This window comes from Pipistrellus hanaki, assembly GCF_964339955.1.
Source record: "Pipistrellus hanaki genome assembly, chromosome: 1".
Lineage (NCBI taxonomy): Eukaryota > Metazoa > Chordata > Mammalia > Chiroptera > Vespertilionidae > Pipistrellus > Pipistrellus hanaki.
The window spans coordinates 9,383,196-9,403,793 of NC_140503.1; the positions used below are offsets into that span (position 1 = coordinate 9,383,196).

The 20,598-nt window shown below is 53.2% G+C and overlaps 1 protein-coding gene across 2 annotated transcripts in view; it reads left to right on the top strand.

Moving 5' to 3' along the window:
- The window catches only part of RIN3 (Ras and Rab interactor 3), a 105,646-nt gene that overhangs the window by 10,621 nt on the left and 74,427 nt on the right, over nucleotides 1–20,598 (top strand). The window lies entirely within an intron of this gene.

Genomic DNA, 20,598 nt, shown 5'->3' on the forward strand with positions numbered 1-20,598 from the left:
AGGGACTAAGCACAGATGCCCCACTTCCGCCTCCTGCAAGAAGCCTTCCAGGCTGCCAGGCCTCCAGGGCTGCTGCATCAGCTGTGCAGGTTGTTCACGCACGAAGCACCTGGCTGAGAGTGAGCCAAGTGGGGTCTGGCATTTCTGCATCCTGACGTTCTGCCTTTTTGAGAAAGCCGTGTCTACGCTGCCTGTGAGCCTGGCTCCTCTTGCATTTCGGACTGCATCGGGGCCCCGCTCATCCTGTCTGTCTCGGGGCAGTGCTCCTTCAGTGCCGAGAGAATGGCCTGTTGTGGACACGTCGCCGTTTGTGTAGCCGTCGAGGCGCATCTGGGTTGTTTCCAGTTTGGGGCGATTACAAATAAAGCTGCTGCAAACATTTGCATAGGCCGTGGTCGGCAAACTGTGGCTCGCAAGCCACATGCGGCTCTTTGGCCCCTTGAGTGTGGCTCTTCCATAAAATACCACGGCCTGGGCGAGTCTATTTTGAAGAAGTGGCATTAGAAGAGGTTTAAGTTTAAAAATATTGGCTCTCAAAAGGAATTTCAATCATTGTGCTGTTGATATTTGGCTCTGTGGACTAATGAGTTTGCCGACCACTGGCATAGAGGGAATAGGTCTTAGCGTGGGGAGCCATATGGGCTGGCTTGCTGTGTGAAGAAGGGCATGGGGTCAGGGGCTGGGGAGGCACATGGGGAGACCAGAAGGAGGCTACTGCAGGGGTCCAGCCAGCAGTGATGGTGGCCTGGACTAGGGTCTCAGCAGCTAAACAGGGACAGGAACAAGCAGCCCCACAGGGGTGTACCTAGGAGGCAGAGGGGACAGACTTGGTGCTGGTGGGGTGTGCCACCTTCATGGCCTCCCGCTCACCCATCCCCCGTGTCCTCAGGGGAGGATGGCTGCCGCGGCTCAGCATGGCTCTCTGGACATGTGGGCGTTGAGGGGTGAAGAAAACAACCGCGTAGGGGCTATGGGTGCGGGCGCGGGATCGAACTTGTCAGAGTTCACATTCCACTCTGTGCCTCAGTTTTCTCCTCTGTAAAATGGGGGCGCCAATGATGCCCAATTCATAGTACCGTTGATGTGTTATATGAGTTAATCCCTGTAAGGAGCTTGAGCAGAATCTGACTCACACGAGATGCTTAAGGAATGTAGTCTTTGGCTCTCAACTCCATACCCCTGAGTCCACTCCACCCGCCCCTTGGGCCACGAGCCACCCTGTGCACCCTGTCCTTTTCCAGGCCTGTCCTGACTTGCTGTGAGACCTAGAGCTGGCCCTCTGCCCTGATCATTGCTTCCTCCATCCATGCCGAGCCCCACTGTGTGCTGGGCTCTGTGCAAGGAAAACCTGATCACTGCTCCCTCCATCCATGCCGAGCCCCACTGTGTGCTGGGCTCTGCGAGGAAGCGTGTGCCGCAGCAGCCCCCACACCGGAGGCTCTTCATCAAAACTTAGGATTGTGTGACCCACTCATGACGCGGTGAGGGGAAGCCTGAGGGAGTGGCTCTCGGGACACCCCTAGGTTTCAGGGCTGGCAGAGGCTCCCCCAAAGCTGCCGCAGATATCTTCCTCTGTTTTCCCGGCCAAATATCAGCTCTGCCTCCGACAGGAACCGGCCAGCGTGGCAGCCGGGCAGCCTCAGCAGCGAAACAGTCGCTGAGGAACTGGCTGCCTGGCATGGACCACGGGGGGTTCAAGTTCAAATGGCACAGCAGCTCCCAGTGTGGGACGGAGAGCCCTGCTCTGAGACCAGGGTCCGTGCCCAGGTTGACCACAATGGGGGCCAGCCTAGTGAAAGGACATTTGCAGTCCATCCTCATTACACACAGATTCAGAATCTGTGAGCTCGCCTACTTGCCAAAACTCATTTGTTACCCCCAAACCGGAGTGCCTGGGGGGTCATCGCAGACATGGCAGAGAGAGGAACACTGTGACTCTCCCAACACGCACGGCCCCACCCGAGGCCGCACCAGGGGACGCTCAGCCTTCCTGGCCCAGGGCTCACGCTTCAAACACGCATCCTTGTCGTGGTCTAGTTAGGGCCACGTTTTTCACGCTTTTCGGCTTTTTGTTGATGGTCTACTATGGCCGAAACCGGTTTGGCTCAGTGGATAGAGTGTTGGTCTGCGGACTGAAAGGTCCCAGGTTCGATTCCAGTCAAGGGCATATACCTTGGTTGCGGGCACATCCCTGGTAGGGGGTGTGCAGGAGGCAGCTGACCGATGTTTCTCTCTCATCGATGTTTCTAGCTCTCTATTCCTCTCCCTTCCTCTCTGTAAAAAATCAATAAAATATATTTTTTTAAAAAGAGAGAGAGAGAGAGAAAGGCGCCCTGCGGGTGGGACTCCGGGCCCATTTCATTTTCGCGGCACCGGGACTGAGCGTGCACATGACGGCTCCTCCCCGCTAGAGGAAATGTGGTCACCACACGGCGCGGTGGGTTGCAGGCTGACTCAGTGTCACCAGGGGTGGAAGGAATGTGACGCGGCAGTAGTTTCCTGCAAGGCGCAGGCGGGGGCCGTGTCCACAGCCTGCCCCTGGGAGGCCGCTGGCAGGGATCGCTGCATTCGGCCCCTGGGCTGGCTCTGTGCCAGGCCCCCCTCCGGCTTAGAAATGGGGGTTCACTTGGTCAAAGCACATCCCCCACACATGGGCCACGTGTCACCCTTCTAGCAAGCTCTGAAGCAGGGGGGTGTGAGTATCCCGCTCACTTCCTTACTGAGCAGTGGGGGCTCAGAGAGGCAGGGAGACTTGCCCAAGGACACCCAGCAGGCCTGTGGCGGAGGCTGGAATAGGCCCCGGCTCCCTTTCCGGCCCCACCTCTTCTGCACCTCTCCCCCCCATCTCCCCGCAGTCTGCAGGGACCGTTCCTGGAGCCGTCGTTAGGTCTGTGGTCCACGCTGCCCTCGCGACAACCCTCCGGGCTCGGTTCTGTCCTCGGCCTCATTTTGCAGACATGAAGTCAGGAGCAGCGTGGGCTTCGGCCAGGCCCCAGGCCCCCAGGGTGAGGGGAAGAGAAATCCCAGCAGATATCCAGCAGGAGGGGCCGGAGAGAGGGCACAGGGGCCCCTTGTGTCTCCTTCTGGGGTGAGTCACATCCCCCTGTGGGGCTGCCCCCCTGCACGCCTTCCCTCTCGGCCCAGGGTCAGGTGGGGAGGAGAAGCCTGTGACCTCCTTCCCGTTTCCCCGGAGGATGGGGAACCTCTGAGTCAGCAGCAGCATGGCCTGAGGCCCGGGTCACAGTGGGACGTGGCTTGCGGGTCGCCCCAGCTTGCGGGTGCTCCTGAGGGGGGGCGGAGGGGGGGGGGCGGCAGGGGTCAAGGACGTGCCTCCCCGGAGCCCTGCGAGCCTCCTGCTTTCTGAGCCTGGTCCATCCCCGGACAGGGACTCCCGCAGCCCTGCAGGGACAAGCCTGGGGAGGGCTGGGCTGGGATCAGGTGCAGAAGCCAGCCCCATGGGGCCGCTCCTGAGAGAAGGGGCCCTTAGGGCCCGGGACAGATGGTCCAGAGAAACTCTTTCCTGAAGAACTCCCTGCAGAGGGGGGTGGCCAAGGCAGACAACACGCAGCATATGCATACCGTTTCCTTCAATCGTCTCGTTCTCTCTTCCTAGTTAAAAACATGTCCCGCACGTAGCACATGAGTTCACACACTGAAAAGACGTAGTGGAGATGCAGCTACGCTCACTCCAGTGCCTTCGCTAGGAGCCCTGGGTGGCTGTTTGTTTTATAAATTAATTAAAATGAAGTCACAGCCACAGACAGCGGGCACTGACCATACTGAGCGGTGCAGACGGGAGACACTTCCACCTTCGTGCACAGCATGTCCGGCGGCGCGGCTAGATTGAGGACTGGGAAGGCCCTAAGCAGGAAATTAGTGTTTGGAACCCGTTGGGTCTGGGTTCCCACCTCTCCTGGTATGCAGTGCCATCTGACCGGCTCAGCTCCCTGGCCCTGTGGGGAGCGGGATGCTGGCTCCCATGTTTTTCCAGAGGAGACTGAGGTTCAGAGAAGGTTGATGGGCCACTGGTAAGGGGAGTGTTGGACCAGGTTGCTCCCTAGGATAGAGGCCAGTGCCCGTGGCGTGTCCACGCGGCTGAGGGGTAGCCCAGCGGGGCCTGCAGTGAGCTTCTCCGGTTCCAGCACTTTCCACCTTGTTGTGTGTGAGGGAGAGACCCAGATCGAGCTGATCTTCGGGAAGACTCTGCCCCAGGCACCTCTTCTTCCATGTTCATTGTGTCCCCTGAAATCTTCACCCACTGCTTCCTGGTCTTCACAACAGGACACGCTCAGTGTAAAACTTTGGAATGTACCAAGAAGTGTGAAGAAGGAGAAAAGGGTCTCCTCACCGCGGGATGAGCACTCCCACCGGCAGAGCAGGGCGCCTGGGCCTCGAAGTGCCCCCCAGTCCTTGGCGAAGTTGGTCTTCATGACGCTCTGCTCACTATCGTTCTCATTCCAGGGTGCCTGCGTCCTCCTGCCTTTGAGAACCTTCACATACGCTTGTTGGCCATTTGGATGTCCTCTGTGTGAAGTTCCATTTTTTTATTCGTTCCATCTTTTCCTTGTGGGTGTGTGGGAGCTCTGTGCACACGCTGGTTCTGAGCCGTTGGGTGGTTGTGTGGGTTACAGATATCTTCTCCCACTTGGGGCTGGACTTCCAACCCCTCCGTGGTGTCTTATTGAACAGAAAGTCTTCATTTGAATGCAGTCCAACTCAGCAGTCTTCTTTTAAGGGTGTGTGTGTGTGTGTGTGTGTGTGTGTGTGTGTGTGTGTCTGTGTGCGCTCGCGCGCTTGCGCTTGCACGCGCACGTGCTATTAAGAAGACTCATGCCCTAACCAGTTTGGCTCAGTGGATAGAGCATCAGCCTGTAGACTGAAGGGTCCCAGGTTCAGTTCTGGTCAAGGGCATGCACCTTGGTTGCAAGCACATCCTCAGTAGGGAGTATGCAGGAGGCAGATGATCCATGTTTCTCTCTCATCGGTGTTTCTAACTCTCTATCCCTCTCCCTTCCTCTCTGTAAAACATCAATAAAATATTTTTTTTTTTTTTTTAAAGAAGACTCTTGTCCACCAGATTATGAAGACATTCTTTATTTTCTTCCAAAAGATTTTCCGTTTTGGTTTGCACACTTAGGTCAGGACAGTGTTCCTGGAACTGGTTTTTGTAGACGCTGTGAAGAGGAGTCAAGTTTCTTTTTTTCCCATGTGGCTCCCCAGTTGTCTCAGCACATTTTGTTGCAAAGACTGTCCATTCTGCAGTGTTCCACTGTGGCCACACATAAATCAGGTGACTGCATATGGCCGGGTGTATTTCTGGACTGGTCTGGTCCGCTGACCTACTTCTCTGTCTCAATTGGTGTAGCTTCAGGACAAGACTTGGTATCCAGCAGAGCCAACCCTACCCCCTTCGTCTTTGTTATCTGGGTCCTTTGCATCTCTCTGTGCCTTTTCACAGAGCACCTTTGGGTCTGAGCTGGGATGGGACAGAGTTCCCATCTCAACAGTATTTTGTCTTCCACTCTATGGGCAAGATCTACCCTCCCATCTCTTTATTCTCCTGTTGTATGTTTGTCAAGTTTAATCTTATGTCACAAGCAGGCATCTGGAGGGGTTTGGCAGGGGAGTTAAGGTCCTGGGACTGTACACATACAGACTACCAGGGTTCGAATCCCAGCTCTGTCACTCCCTAATTTCACAGCCTTAGTGAGCTGCTCAGCTTCTCTGTGTCTCAGTTTCCCCCTCTGTAACACGGGAATGATAACCAGAGTTATATGGTTGTTTTAAAGGATTAAGTGGAAGTTAATGTATGCAAAAGCAGTTAGAGCAATGCCTGGCCCTTAGAAATTTCTAGAAACATTACTAATTTATTTTTTAAGTAGGTGATACACTCACAGATGCACAATAAAATGTAATTTTTAAAAATGCATACAGTGAAAAAGTCTCCTACTTGTTCCCCCATCTGGCCCGCTAATTATTAATTTCTTGTGCCTTCTTTCCAGACTTCTTTAGGCAAATACCAGTAATTTCTCTTCTTTCCCCAGCAGGGGAGCAAGTAGCCTACTGTTGTGTGCTTTTGTCAGTCAGCCACATACCCCAAAGACCTTTCCCTATCAGGACACAGAGACCTTCCTCATTCTTTTCTTTTTCTTTTTTTAAACACTTGCGTAGTATCCATTTGTTTACCTGGTCCCTTTATGGCACATGTGTCAAACACAAGGCCCGCGGGCCAAATCCAGCCCGCCAGGCCTTGCAACGTGGCCCGCACCGCGCTGTCATCACTGCACTCCGCTGTCAGTTTATGACATTGTCAGTTTATGACTGTTCAGTAAACCATTCGGCCCGCGATTTAGGCTGGATTTTAGATTTTGGCCCCTTCTCTGATTGAGTTCGACACCCCTACTTTATGGTGTGCATAATGTTTCCAGTCACTTCCCCATTTCAGACAAGGCTCCAATGAATCCAGTGAGTATCTTTGTCTCCACATCCTTTTGACCTGTGCAACTCTACCTTGACAGATCTGTGATCCTAGGTTTGCATTTAGATTAAATATCTAAGCGAGCTTCCCTTGTAGGCCTGAAGTGGTTGAATGTTTCCAATTTTACATAGTACTGACATTTCCTGACCCACTTGATCATGAACACAATTCTATTGAACACACATTCCGTACTGAGCCTGGACATGGCAGTAGAAGCGACCATCACTGGGACGCAGAGTTAGTGGAGGAGCCAGGCGTGTGACAAGCGGGGTTGCTCACCATTTGTTTCCAGTTCTGGGCGACTGTAAATCACACTGCAGTGAACATCCTTGTCCATCAAACGTTATCTGAATTTTTTAAAAATATATTTTTATTGGTTTCAGAGAGGAAGGGAGGTGGGGGAGAGAGAGGTAGAAACATCAGTGATGAGAGAGAACATTGATCAGCTGCTTCTTGCGCTCCCCACCCTGGGGGACAAGCCTGCAACCCAGGCCTGTGCCCTGACCAAGAACTGAAACATGACCTCCTGATCCATAGGTTGACGCTCAACCACTGAGCCATGCCAGCTGGGCAGTGTACATCTTTAAAGTATGGCTTTGAGGTAGATTCCAGAAGGGAGATGACCTCCAACATGCAATCTTAGCCAAACAAGAAAGCTCAGTTCCCTTAATAAGAACCTTTCTTGTTCAAAGTCCCAAATTGGTGGTGGTGGTTGTTTTATTGCTATTATTTGCAGTTTTAAATTTTTATACACAAAGAGATCGCATGCTGCGCTAAGGTGGATGTCTTGAGTGACCCATTCCTGGATGTTCACTCAGTCCAGCTTAATGAGCCTGTATCCTTCCCGCACGAATGAGAACCAGGCTGGGTTTTCTCCTAAGGCTGAAGTGGGGTTACTGGTGGCCCACCCTTCTTGCTCCCTCTGAAGCAATGAGGCAAAAGGCCAAATTGTTTTAATTCTTTTTTTTTTTTTTTAATATGTTTTTATTGGTCCCAGAGAAGAAGGGACAGGGATAGAAAAATAGAAACATTAATAATGAGAGAGAATCGGGCATGCTTTCTCCCTGCACGCCCCACCCTGGGGATCGGGCTCACAACATGGGTGTGTATCCTGACGAGGAATCCAACAGTGACCTCCTGGTTCATAGGTTGATGCTCAATCACTGAGCCACACTAGGTGATGGCTCAAATTCAAAAGGTACAAAGGGTGTGGGGTGAAGTGCCTCCCTCCACCCCTGCCCGTCAGCCTCTCAGTCCCTCACTCCCCAGCGGCACCACATGGTCACCCTCCCTGTCTCCTTGCAGAGGTGGCCTCCGCCCATCTCACCGTCCATGTGTCACCTAGACACACGGGGCCTGCCCAGGGCCCTTGCTGACCTGGGTTCCTGTGTCCCTGCTGCCTCCAGCTTCAGTCCCAGTCAGGAAACTAGCCCCCCAAATCCTGTCTTCTTCAGGAACCATGCCTATGTTTCGTGAACTTTCTAAGGATTGCTTTGTAGGGAAGAGAAGGAGAGAAATGTCAGCTGCTCTTTGGCCATGTGTAACTATTATTGTCATTATTATGATGATAAGTCTAGAGTGGTGTCTGGTCCATAGTGTATGCTCAATAAATACTTATGGGATGAATGGATGGATGATAGCATGATGTTTGCCATATGCCGGATGCTGTCCTGAACTTTTTACATCAATCCTATAGGGTAGCAATACTTATATTATAGTTAATATAAGTATAAAATATAATACTTATAATATTTATAAGTATTATGTATATTTTTAATTTTTTTTTTTTTTTTTTTTTTTTTTTACAGAGAGGAAGGGAGAGGGATGGAGAGTCAGAATCATCGATGAGAGAGAAACATTAATTCAGCTGCCTCCTGCACACCTCCCACCAGGGATGTGCCCACAACCAAGGTGCGTGTCCTTGACCGGAATCGAACCCAGGACCCTTCAGTCCACAGGCTGATGCTCTATCCACTAAGCCAAACCGGTCAGGGCTATAAGTATTATATTTTATACTTACATTAAATGTAAGGAAGAAATTGAGGCAAAGAGAGGTTTAATCACTTGCCAAGGCAACCAAACAGGGATTCTAACTGAGCTGCCTGGTTCCCGAGCCTGTGTTTCAACTATTGTCAACAGCCCTGGCCAGCATTCACTGCCTCATCACACACAGCACTGGGGACAGGGTGGGAGGGTCGGCAGCATGGCAGGCTGAGTCTGGTTAGGCTGGTTCAAGGGGCTGGGGCCTGAGAGCCAGAGGAGGTCACAGAGGGAGAGGGGAGGAACCAGGGTTCCAGGAGGTTGGGTGTCTAGGGCTCTCAAGAACACAGAGCCGCCAGGGCCAGAAGGCAGGCCAAGGGAAGCCGTGAGGCAGTGACTGGAGTGGTTGACAAAGGGGTTTTTGGGGGCAGGCCTGGCACAGAGGGAGCAGCCATCAGGAAGGCCCGCGGCCCTGAAGCTGGTGCCCCTGCAGGCTCCACCAGGCCTCATCTGGGTAGGCACAACCCCCAGGGAACAGCTGCACACCCAGCAGTCCTCCTGGAAGGCAGGCTGGGTGCCGGGCCTGACACATGCCGAGCAGCAGGGCCTGCAACACACACAGGTGCGGAAACTTTAAAGGCCTTTGCCTGCTAGACCCCTTGATGTGGTCTGTGACGTGCAAGCGAGACAGCCTGACCGGCTCTCGGCACTTCCTGGGTCCGGAAGGCCTGGGGGGCTGGCTTCCCCCAGAAGCTGCGGGCAGAGGCCCACAAGCTGAGCCCCAGGCTCCTCGAGGCTGACACACGGAGGGTCAGGGGCCTGAAGCTGCCCGTGTGCCCCCCTCAACATAGAAGGCTTTGGTTTCTGGGCGAGAGAAACCCAGGGATCTTGGTCACACAGGATGGATTCGCCAAGGCCCGTGTCAGTATTTAGCCTGCGGACCTGGGCTGGGGGCGTTTGCCATGTGTTTGCCACTAAGTATGTGAGAAAGTCTGATTCTGGACCCGGCTGTTTCTCTCCCATCCCCACACGCCTGCCACGGTCAGCCGGGAGCTGTGGTTTTGGTGCTGAGTCCACCCAAGGCAGGGCCAGAGGTGAAGCAGGCAGCAGCTGCGGCCCAGCTCCCACACGTCCAGGCAGAAGCATCTGGCAGAGAGGAAGCCACTGAGGAGCTGGCCTGGCCGCCCGCCTGCTCCCCGGCTGCTGCTGGGGCTGAGCCAGCCTGGCTTAGCAGACACGCCTGAGGTGGCGGCTGGCCAAGGTTCAATGCGTCACAGAGCCCTGGAATTCTTTGTGCTGGAAGGACCTCCGTCCCTGGTCTGGGCACGCTCAGTAACGGTGCAGAGCCCGGGGCAGACGTCACGGAGAGACCCTGACGTTCCCTCTCTGACCGGCCTGCAGCATAAGCATCTGGGTAGCTGCCGCCAGTCACCTGGGGTCACGTGGAAACTCAACCTACCTGCCGCCTCAGATCCTGTCCAACCGTCTTGATTTTTCTGAAGAGGCCACTCACTGAACCTAGAGAGGGGAGGACAGACCAGACCCAGGGCTCCTGAGACGGAGCTCAGTGCCATTTCCTTTGTGTCACACCCGTTCTGTGAGTGCAGCATGTGCCGTGCCTCTGCGCAGCTCACCAGCTCTTACCTCCCTTCATTTCCACAGTGTGACCCCTCGAGTCCAATAACCACATATAGAGATGGCAGAGGACTCCAAGGAGGGGAACAATGGAGGCCGAGGGCAGCCTTCATCCCAATGGTGCTGCAGCTGGTCGGCTCCCAGAGACATACTGTATCTACTGGGGAATTTTGCAAGGTTCTTGTTAAACCATTGATGGCTTCATATCAGTCACGGTGGGAGTATTGACACCATGGGAACCAACAAACACTCCACATCAGGGCTTATTCTTTTGGGTCCGAGACAAGTGCTTTACTGGCTCACCACTGATCCAGACCCAGTGTTCCCACTGGTCTTCGGGTGTGCTTGCCCTCCCAACGTTCTCAGATTCTCCTCCCTCGCCAACCAGAATTCCTTCCCTGGGGCTTAGGTCTTGGCTTCCTCCACGAACTGTCCCCGAGCTTCCATCCAATCTAGTAGTTGGCACTGGCTAAGGGTCAGCTGTGGCTGGATCCTTTCCTTACACTCTTCCATATGATCCTCACCCGACCTTTGAGGTAGGGGCACAGTCTCCCCGAGTACAGAGCGGGACGCTTGAGGCATGGAGGGGCGGAGCGGCCGGCCTTTGTCATCACACCAGGGCCTCGGGAGTTCTCCAGCCCCACATTCCTGCCAGGCTGTTGCAGATCCCTGCCACCATCTTCACCTGCAATCGGGAATTCCTGGGCATCGTTCCCTCTGGCACCGGCTGCTACTGCTGGCCCAACTCCCCTGGCAGAAAAATGACCCGTGACTCACTCTCCCTGGCTCTGCTCTGCTGACCTCTGTGGCAGCTCTCCTAGGATTTCTCAAAAAGTCCCCGGGGCTGATTCTTTGGTGGACTCATCCTGATTACTTCCAACCCTGGCCCCCAGCTCCAGACTGAGTTGAGAACACCAAGGAAAAATAGCCGGAGTCATCTCCGAGAAATTGATGAGTTCGGTGCCTGAGAACCCCACGCCGTATCTGCTCGGCTGTGCCAGGCTCTGGGGCCTGGGGACAGGTGTGTGCACGTGGGCATTCTATTTTGCTGTTCAATTAAATATTTCTAGCACAGCGAAATCTAGGGAAAAGCCTAACAACACCCTGAGTACCCACACGTCAGCTTTGTTCGATCCTATCTTTTGCCTCATTGCCTCAGATCTTTTCAAAACCAGTAAATCGTTATAGAACTGGCTGAGGCCTCCTTCACACCCCTCCCCATCCTGGTTTCTCCCCACCTCCCCCTCCCAGAGGGGCCACCCTCCTGACTTTGGTGTGCGTACACACCCACAATCAAGACACAGAACTGTTGTGTGTGTTTTTATACCTCATCTACATGGATGTTCCTTCTGTGATTTGCTCCTGGCACTTAACATTAGGTTTTTGGGTTTGTTTGATTTAAAAAATTTTTCATTTGGCATGACTCCAGACTCCAAGAGAGTTAAAGAAATAGGCCCATGAATCCCCATGTGGACACTCTTCATCCATATTCACCAATTATATTAACCCTAGAGGCCCATTGCACAGGCCTTCCTTCCCCTGGCTTTGCTCCCGCCACCCAGGAGCTGGCAAGTCCTTGCTCCCGCCTCAGCTTCCCCTGTAGCTCCCTCTGCCTCCCTTCCCCCTCATAGCAGGCGTCCTTCCCCGCAGCCACTCTGTGCTTGCATAGGCAAATTAACCTGCCATCTTTGTCAGGTTAATTTGCATATTCACACCTGATTGGCTGTGGGTGTAGCAGAGGTAGGGTCAACTTACATGTTTGTCTATTATTAGGTAAGACTAGAGACCCGATGCACAAAGATTCGTGCAAGAATGGACCTTCCTTCCCCTGGCTGCCAGCACTGACTTTGCTCTATCTGGAGCCGCCTTTCTGCCTTCCCATGCTGCCCTGAGGCTCCGAGGAGCTGGGTTGGTGCAGAACACCTGTATCCTGCCCCACCCCCAGCCACTCAGTGCCTTCGTATGCAAATTAACCCTCCATCTTCGTTGGGTTAATTTGCATACGCACTCCTGATTGGCTGGTGGGCATTGCGAAGGTACGGCAATTAGCATGTTTCTCTTTTATTAGTGTAGATTTTTGTCACGCCTGCTTGTTCTCTCTCCCTTCCTCTCTCTCTCTCTCTTTCTCTCTCTCTCTCTCTCTCTCTCTCGTTCATGTTTTCCTGAACCTTGTGAGAGAAAGAAGCAGGCTTTGTGCCCCTTTACTCCCATTTATTTCAGTGGGGATTTCCCAAACTCAAGGACATTCTCCTACTAACCTAGGCATCGGGGTCAAAATCAGGAAATCAATGTGTGCTATACACAGGGTTTCGAGATGAAATGGTGAGGTGTTGGTTTCTACCTCCTCGCAGCTGTGTGCCAGTCCAGGGTGGATGAGGCCCAGCCTGTTTCCCCTTCTCTGTGGATGGACATTGGCTGTTCCCGACCTCTCAGTGTGAGTGCTGCTACAGTGAACATGCTTGCTGTTGCCTTACACTCTTGAGTGTGTCCTGGGAGGGGGGGCTGCTAGGACCTGGGCTCCAGGGTCCCCATCTCGTAGATTTTGACAGATTGTCTTCCAAGTAGGTGCAACCATTTTCATTCTTGGGGTACTTTACCCCCTTGGTCCTCCGATGGCTTTTAGGGGGCTGATTGGTGGATTCCCACCTCTCTCAGGCCAGGTCTCATGCTGTTGCTATAGCAACAGGTGTTCCTAGGAGAAAGGGCATGACCGTATACATGGTCACCCCAGCTAGAATAGCCACCTCTTTGAGGGGCTCTTGTGTGCTGGATGCTGCTTGATGCACCTTACAAGTGGCAGGCATTACCAGCTCTGTTGTACTGACAAGAAACTGAGGCCAGGGGAGGTTAAACACCCCGCCGAAGGTCCCAATGGCTGGGAGGTGGCCGGGGTTGGTGTGAGAGCTAGTGCTTTATCTTCAGGCTGGCAGATGGTGTGAAATAAGCACCGAGTCTCTGACTGTGGATTTGCAGTGAGAGGATGTCAGCTGAGAGGTCAAGGCCTCTTCCTGTGACATCCCCCACCCCAGCTCCTGCCCCATCTTCTCGGTTCCTTCCCCTCTGTGCACTGTGCAGAAGGAATGGGTGAGCAGCATTGAGCATGGAGGAGAAGGGAGAGGAGAAGGTGTGGGGGTGGTGGTGAGTGCCTGTCCCCCTCACTCGGGAGTGAGGGAGGGAGGGAAGGAGGAAGGGAGGGAGGGAAGACCGAGGCACGGTGTGGCCTCAGGCTCCGGGGTCAGAGTCAGGCAACACTCCTCCCTGGGCCGCTGGAGGGTCCTGTCCCAGCTTGAGAAAGAGGTGCCACTTCAAACTGGAGAGAGGGGCTTTGTCTGGTATCACACTCCTTGCTCAGAGGAGTGGGGCCACACCTTCCAGGGACCACTGCAGCCTCGCCTGCCCCTGCCGGCCTGGAGCTTTGTGAGCCTGGGGTCCAGGCCTCTCCCTTAGTCTTATGATGGCTGGAGGCCGGCCAGCCGAGGTCGGGGTGGTGGATGGGACGGAGGTGGCCTTTTCCCAGTCCTCCCCTCCATCCCACACTCCCTGGGGTTCTGCCAAGTCTGCACAAGGGGCCTCAGTTCTCTCCCCCGGGAGGCATCGTTGGAACTTCCTGAGCGGCTGCCCTGGGGCAGGGGTGGCACCAAGCCGCATCCTCAGAGCTGGGAAACCTCCCGCCTTCCTTTCAGACACGCAGCGTCCAGGGAGCCCCACCCGGGGCAGCCCACCCGTGGCTCCACCTCTGTGCTCAGTGGCCCCCGTGGATGCCTCTCCCCCTGGAGCAGATCTTTCTCTTCTTCTCACTCACGTTGCATAAGCCTGAGACGGGGACACAGGTACCAGGCCAGGAAGCCAGGGACACGCCATGCCAGTTTACTCCTTCCTTCCGAGGGCTAGTGAGAAAATCTCCCCCAAGAACTGGATGCTGAGTCCGACCTGGTCCCTGCAGCCCCGGGCCAGGGGTCCCCACGTGTCTGACCACTCGGCAGCCGGGCGGTGCAGCCTGGGTGTCAGAGGCTGGCAGCACTGCAGGTTCGAGCTAAGGGCTCTGCTCCCAGGAGCAGAAGGAAAACTAGCCCTGGAACGATTTCTGTTTCCGGTGGAATTGCCCTAAAGTTTCTGAGGCTCGTTGTTTTTGCGCCAACAGTGCCATTAACCAGCCCAGGCCCCCGGGCTGCCTCTGCAAGGCCCTGAGCGGGGTTTGGCTGCTGAGAAGGGAGGTGTGGGTGTCTGGGTCACTGGTTCTGCTGGCAGATGATATATCCAGGGCTGTGTGTGCTCCGCAACGGTCCCTGGCAATTAGCGCTGATGTGGCCAGGCTGCTGTAGAACAGTAATCACGGTCCTAAAATAGAGCCAGACCTGGTGCCAGCTCCGGGGATCCCCAGCGGTGCCATCCCGCCAGAGCATGAAGGCCACCATCATGGCCATGGGTGTGGTGCAGTCACAGGTGCGTGCCCGGCCCCGTTACCCCTCCTTGGCCGGGTCAGAGCAGGTGCCCCTGTCACTCTGTGTCCTCAGGGCTTCTCTGCTCTTGTGACCCAAGCCTTCCCCCACTCAGCTGTTCCTTCTCAAACTTCTCCACTTGCTGCAGCCTTTGGCACTTAGAGATCCTCTCCCCGCTCAGATCCCACAGCTGCCAAGTCACTCTTAGGGGCCCTGCACAGGCCTTCGTTACGGCTGCCCCGGCCCCCGGGAGGGGGGGACGCTGAGTGGCGTGGACAATTCCTGGAGAGCAGTATCTTAAGAGCCTTTGGCCTCTCCGGTGGTTTAGTCAGAGCCGCCACAAGGGCCTCTATGGCACACGTTATCGCCAGGTTTCTGGGACAGCCAGCGCCCGCTGGGCTCGCTGTGTCAAAGGGACCCTCCCAGGGTGTTTCTGTGCCAAAACAAGCTGACGTCCTTTTGCATGTCAAGCCATGGGGTTCCCAGGCACTTGAACTTGTGGCTGGTCTCTGGGACCAGATGATATCGTGGGTATCAGCTGAGTGCACACCCAGATGCATACCTCAGTCACTCTATCCGATGCGCTAGGTCCTAAAATCAAGGCTACCAAGCGGGAGAATTGTAGCAAGAAGAGAAAAAGGAGAATCTGAACTAGAAAAATAATAGTTGACATTGACTCTGATTGTGTGTGCTGGGCAAAGTACTTGAGAGACATCTTATCAAATCGGCAAAACACCTCTACTACCAGTTGGACTATTATTATTAGTCTTTTTTTAAATGTTTAAGCTGAAGCCCAGAGGTAAAGTAGCTGGACAGAGATCACACAGCCTGGATCCAAACCTAGGGCTTCTATCAATAGAAGGCAGGCTTCTTCGGAACTGGCCTTCAAGGATTGGGCAAACTTTATCCCCAGTAGTTTACTATAAAAAAAATTTAAACATACAGAAGAGTTGGAAGGATTTTGCAGTTAACTCTCAGATACTACCCACTTACCTTGAATGTTTTTGTATATTTGCTTTATTACATATCTCTATCCATCTACTTTTTCTTGGTGTTCTTTTTTTTTTTATTTCAAATAAAGTTTTGGGCATCCCCTGAATATATTAGAATGCATATCATTAACTGGAGTCCAGTACTTATCTATGGTTCTCTTTGATTGTCTTAGTGTAAAATTTACACGTGATAAAATGTAAATACACATACTGAGTGTACACTTGAATTTCATATCAATGGATTCATACAGTATGAATTTTCTTGCCTCTGGCTCCTTTCACTCAGCATAAAGCTTTTGAGGGTCATCCATGAGGGCGGGGTGTATCTGTAGATGCGTATTTATTGCTGTTCCATTCTGCCATGCCCCAGCATCTGTTTGTCCATCCTCCCATCGGTGGACCCCTGGACCAGACTGGGGCTATTATGAGTAAAGCCGCTTTCGCTTTAGGTCTTTTGTTTGTTTTTTTGTTAATTGTCACCCGAGGATATTTTCCCATTGATTTTTAGGAAGAGTGGGAGAGAGAGGGAAAGACAGTAAGAAACATCAACGTGAGAGAAATATTGTACATCCATTGGTTGCCTCCTGCAGGAGCCCCAATCAAAAAGCCTGGGCGAGCCGAAACTGGTTTGGCTCAGTGGTAGAGCGTCCGTCTGCGGACTGAAAGGTCCCAGGTTCGATTCTGGTCAAGGGCATGTACATTGGTTGCGGGCACATCCCCAGTAGGGGGTGTGCAAGAGGCAGCTGGTCGATGTTTCTCTCTCATTGACGTTTCTAGCTCTCTATTTCTCTCCCTTCCTCTTTGTAAAAAATCAATAAAATATATTAAAAAAAAAAAAAAAAAAAAGCCCAGGCGGGGGAGGAGCCTGCAACCAAGGTACATGGCCTTGACTGGAATTGAACGAGGACCCTGTGGTCTACCGGCTGACACTCTATCCACTGAGCCAAACTGATGAGGGCATCCCCAGGTCTCTTAGTGGACATCCGCTTCCCTTTTTCCTTGGGGATGCACGCAGGCCTGGAATGGCTGGACCAGAGGACAAGTGTGTATGTTAAGGTTTATTAAAAAAAAAAAGCCTTTTCCCAAAGTGGTTGTGCATTCTTCCCGGCAATGTAGGAGAGTTCTGGTTACATCCATCCTCCACCGTGCGATGGTGGCGGGCTTTGTAATGTTAGCCATGCTGGTGGTTGGGACGCGGTATTTCATTGTGGTTTCAATTTGCATTTCCCTGGTGACTAATGAGGTGAGCTCTCTCTCACCTGCTTTCTTTTTTGGCCATTGGTATGCCTTCTTCTTTGAGGGCTCTCTCCATCTTCGGCCCGTTTTATAAATTAATTTGCTTGTTCTCTGTTGCATGCGTGCTTTGCAAATATTTTCTCCCCGCCTGTGGTTTGAGTATTCGTTTTTCTGAAGGAGGTATTTTGATGGGCACAGGTTTAAATTGTGATGCATCTGGTTTATCCGTGTTTTCCTGTATGGCTCTTGCCTTCTGGGTCCAATCCAGTAAGCCGATGCCCAGCCATTGGAGAGCATGTGGGAGGAGGTGATAGAGAATCTGCAGGAGCCCCAGGCGAGGAGGGCAGCTTTGGCTGGGTGATGAACAGCCCTGTGTAGGGGAGTCTGCAGGGAGGTGCTGTTCAGAAAAGGAACACCTTCAGTGTTAGGAGGTGGGACTGATTCCTTAGGCAGTGCGGGCCATTGCAGGCTTCAGAGCAGGGGAGGGTGTGATTGCAAGAGAGGGATGGCATGTTCCCAGGGAAGCGAGAGCAGAGTTTCTTCTTGGTCACCTTGAAAGCAATGTGTGCCCCCCTGCCAGGGAGCTGGGAACTGCAGGTTCATCTCGGTTGCTCCTCAAAGACTCTCCAGTCCCCACTAGAACTTAAGGGGCCCATTTCTTACCAAAGAAGCCTGGGGCTGGCGTGGGCCAGTTGTTAGAGGGTAGCCCAGGGAAGGCGTTTATTTATTTATTTATTTATTTATTTATTTATTTATTTATTTATTTATTGCTAATCCCCACCTGAGGATATTTTCCCATTGTTTTTTAGAGTGAGTGGAAGGGAGGAGGAGAGACACACAGAGAGAAACATGGATGTGAGAGAGACACATCAATTGGTTGCCTCCTGCACACCCCCCGACCAGAGCCGGGGATCAAGCCTGCCCTTGGCTGGAATCAAATCCGGGATCCTTCAGTCCAAGGGCCAACGCTCTGTCCATAAGCCAAACCAGTTAGGGCTCCATGTACATGGGTTTAGAGCCAATTCTCCCAGCATCCTTACCGGGACCCCTGTCCTTCCCCATGCGGACCTCGCCCCCTCCCTGGCTCCTGCCACCTCCCTGGCTTCCTTGCACTTTTTTTTCTAGACCAGATAACATAAGCCCTGTGTCTGGACTCTCTTCCCCTCACTAGCACCATTCATCATGACATACTCTATGTCACTCGTTGTGCTTGTCCATCACCACCACCACCACCCCCACAGGAAGTGACTCCATCCTGGCTCATCCCTCCCCCAGGCCTCTCCCAACAGCACATGCCAGCCCTGATCCCGGGTGCCCCTGGGCCACATCACAGGAACTCACAGGGCAAGGAGCCATGTCTTCCTGGCTCTATAACTAGGTTTTGGGGTGTGTGTGTGTGTTTAAATCATTTTGTTCCCTGCTCTAACCCAGTGCCTAACATCTGGCACTTGCAGGCCCTCAGAAAATATTCGTAGAATGAGTGAATGCGAGGCGAACACCTCATTTCTCCCAGGGTTCACCCAGGGCCACTCAGCCAATGGAGGAATCTTCCCGGCCACGCCCTGCCCATTGCACAGATGAGGAGAGTGAGGCCCTGTGGCAGGGCAGAAAGGAGCCTATAGCTCTCGCCCCAGCTGCCATTAGAGTCCTAATTGCCCCCCAGGGAGGCCCTGGGCCGAGGGAGGAGATTTGAGGATGATCATCAAGCCTTTTGGTGCCAGAAGGTATTTTTGGTTTTCAGGGGAGGGGTGAGGGGGGATGAGAAGGTGGGGGGGAGGTTAGAGGAAACTAATGGGCCTCGAAGTGCTTGCTTTCTGGGTAATTCTAGCTCCTCTGATTCAACTTCTCTCCCAGAGGAGAAGCTGCAGCCACGCTTTGGGCCTGGGAAGAGGTTGCATCAATATCAGCTGGGCCTCCCCAGCCTTGAGCTCCAAATGAGACCCACCAGACCCCAATTTCACAGCCTGTGAACACCCCTGAGACTGCCCTGCTGCCCCCACGCCCCCAGCCCCACGGTGCCCGCTGCTGCCTGGGACACCCCTGTTGTCCTGGTAACCCGGCACCGGTTTCTGCGTGGACCCAGAGGGAAATCCATAAACACCCACGCAGCATCCGTGAGAGGGAGGGCCTCCCGGAGGCTTTGGGGTGGGGGCGGCAGAGCAGGGATGTTAGCTCAGTGACCCTCATACCTCACATCTCCCTGCTCAGGTCCCTGCAAAACCCACCTGCTTAACACAGCACAGGTCTGCTGGACGGTTTAATCCAGCACTTCCCAGGGCCTCCTCACCTTCTCCCCCACCCCCCCAACCACCACCAGGACTCCACCCTCCTCTTTAGGAAATGCTGCTCCCTTATCAGGACTTCTGGGTCCTGCTGCCCTCCACCCCCTTCCCATGCCCCAGGAAGTGGCTCCATCCTGGCTCATCCCCCACCCCTCCGGGCCTTTCCCAACAGCAAATGCCAACCCTGACCACAGGGACCCCCGGGCAGCATCACAGGGACTCCCAGGGCAAAGAGCCAACCTTCCTGGCTTCATAGCGAACTACCCCCTTTGGTCTGATTAAGGCTTCACCCCTGCAGACTCGGTCCCCGCCTCCGGTAGGATGCAAACAGGCCACGCAGCCCACCTGACTCCAGGTTTGAGTCACTCAGATGCCTCCCTCCTTTTCTAGAATCAGAGTGTGGGGGGTGTGGGGTGCTCCAGGCAGGAGATCTCCTAAACTGGACCTCTGCTTTGGTTTTGCTGTTTCTTAAGCCTGAGACTCTCCTCCTTCGCCCGCCCTGGCCTGTCTTGTCCTCCTGGTGGGGTCAGGAGACACCTCTGGAAATGTCTGTATCAGCGCGTCCAACAGGTGGAACACAAGCCTCATATGGAGTTTTAGATTTTCTAGTAGCCACATTTAGAAAGCAAAAGGAAATCAGTGGCATTAATTTTACTAATGTCTTATTTAACCCAGTATATCTAAATGATTATCATTTCAGAATATAATCAACGTAAGTTATTATTAATGAGCTATTTACAGTCTTTTTTTTTTCCTCATATCAATAGTGTTCAAAACCCTGTGTGCAGGTCTCAACCCACCTTTTTTTTTTTAAATAAATGTACATTCAGTATTAGCTTGTATTCATTTCAGGTGTACAGCATTGTGGTTAGACAATCACTATTTTACAAAGTGTCCCCCCCAATATTTCCAGTACCCAGCTGGCACCATAAAAGTTATTACAATATCATTGACTATATTCCCTGTGCTGTACTTCATGTCCCTGTGACTATTTTGAAACTACTCCTCAATCCCTCCACCTTTTTTTTTTTTTTTAAATATATTTTATTGATTTTTTACAGAGAGGAAGAGAGAGGGATAGAGAGTTAGAAACATCGATGAGAGAGTAACATCGATCAGCTGCCTCCTGGACGCCCACCACTGGGGATGTGCCCTCAACCAAGGCACATGCCCTTGACCGGAATCGAACCAGGGACCCTTCAGTCCGCAGGCTGATGCTCCATCCACTGAGACAAACCGGTTTTGGCAACCCCTCCACCTTTTCACCCGGTACTCTAAACTCCCGGCCCCCAAACCACCCTTCTTTAAAAATATATTTTTGTTTTGATTTCAGAGAGGAAGGGAGAGTGAGCAAGAGATAGAAACATCAATGATGAGAAAGAATCATTGATCGGCTGCCTCCTGCACGCCCCACACTGGGGATTAAGCCCGCAGCCCGGGCGTGTGCCCTGACCGGGAATGGAACCACACCTCCTGGTTCATAGGTTGACGCACAACCACTTAGCCAGCGGGCCAGGCTTGAACGCCCATTTTTCAGAGCTCAGTTCCCATATGCA